The 1,734-nt window shown below is 41.5% G+C and overlaps 1 pseudogene; it reads right to left on the bottom strand.

Moving 5' to 3' along the window:
* Positions 1 to 657: 657 nt before the first annotated feature.
* Positions 658 to 1,453, bottom strand: LOC132224279 (uridine-cytidine kinase 2-like; annotated as a pseudogene).
* Positions 1,454 to 1,734: the final 281 nt, after the last annotated feature.

The raw sequence follows: 1,734 nt of genomic DNA, 5'->3' as shown, positions 1-1,734 counted from the left end.
TATTGGGTGCTCAATAAATATTATCCTATCTAATAATAGACAAACATGGTAATTGACTGTACCTTTGCTACACCTCCCATTGGCTAATCAGCAAGATATGCAAATTAAACACCAACAAAGATGGCGGTTAATTTGCATACATAGGTGTGAAGCGGCAGAGGGAAGACTGAAGGCGGCTCTGGCCGGAGCAGCGAAGGCTTGAAGGCGGCTCTGGCTGGAGCGAAGGCCTGGGTCCCAGGTGCTGGAGGAAAACCAGTGCCGGCAACCAGGGGAAGGGAAGGCCTATTGCATAAATCTTTTTGTGCAACAGGCCTCTAAGATATATATATATATATATATATATATATATATATATATATATATATATATATATATATATATATATATATTATATATATATATATATATAATATATATAATATATATATATATATGAGTGTATTTATAACTGGTTACATATTGGCTTCATAATTAGGCATCACCAGTACTAGTTGACCCAGTTCATCATATAACCTTGGAGTCAAGTACTATTTCAAGGCATTTTATCTCCATGTTGTTTTCTTAAATAAGCAGTCATAAGAAACCATATGTACAGATGGCCAGAGCTACCTGTCTTTCTGTCTCCTGGAGTGGAACTGGGGTCCAAGGGAGACAGGGTCAATGTGTGTGGCTTCTGGACTCTGAGGCCTGTCTTTTATGTGCAGGAGTGTAACCTCTGAGACAGCCATTGGTCTGCTGCTTGGATAGCCCTCCATTCAGGATGTGCTGGATATACTGCACAATGAGGTTGATAGCCACTAGATTATCTACACCTTGAAGAATTATCACGTCTGCGTATTTCTTTGTAGGCAAGCAGAATTCCTCAAAGGCAGGTTTGACAAAAGTAAGGTACTGGGATAAAATCTGTTCCAGGTCCCTCCATCTTTCACTTATGTCTCTTAATACTCTGCGGGAGAGCCTAGTGTCTGCATCAGTGTCCACAAAGATCTTTATCTGGAACAGGTCTCATACCTCTTCAGAGTAAAATGACAAAATGCCTTCAAAGAGGACCACATTTGCGAGGTAGATGGTGACCATCTCCTCCTTCCGGTAATGGGAGTCAAAGTCGTACACGGGAATCTGCGGTTTTCCCTTCAGTAATTTCTTTGAGAGTTTTGAGTATGATTTTATTGTCAAAAGCATCCGGGTGATCAAAATTGAACTGGCCTTTCAGGGCTTTGACCTTCTGCTCCAAAGTGAGGACCCGGTAGAAGTTGTCCTGGCTCAAGATGACCACCTGCTTCTGGCGGTAGTCCACCTCGTTCTGCCCCAAGAGCTGCACAATCTTTCCACAAACAGAGGACTTGCCACTAGCCGCGCCCCCCCCCCCCCCGATACCAATCAGGAAGGGCTTGAAGCCAAAGCCATTGGACTGCTGGTGGTTCTGTGGGATCTGTTTGCTGTCCGCCGCCATGGCTCACGCTGCCCCTCCTCCGTGGCTGGAGCGTGCTGATGCATGTGCCCTCGAATGCACATGCCCTCAGACGCATGTGCCCTCACTAAATATTATTTGAATAAATTAAAATTCCAAGGCAACTAGTTAATTCAGGAAAATAAGGTAAATATATTAAAGTAGATAGATACTGAATAAAATGTTCATTCAAGCCAATTATTTGTGGAATATATATATATATATATATATATATATATATATATATATATATATATGCATCTGTATACATAAGTATATATGTA

Source organism: Myotis daubentonii, chromosome X (assembly GCF_963259705.1).
Source record: "Myotis daubentonii chromosome X, mMyoDau2.1, whole genome shotgun sequence".
Lineage (NCBI taxonomy): Eukaryota > Metazoa > Chordata > Mammalia > Chiroptera > Vespertilionidae > Myotis > Myotis daubentonii.
The sequence above is the reverse complement of the archived record's forward strand: the minus strand, read 5'-3'. Positions and strand labels throughout refer to the sequence as shown.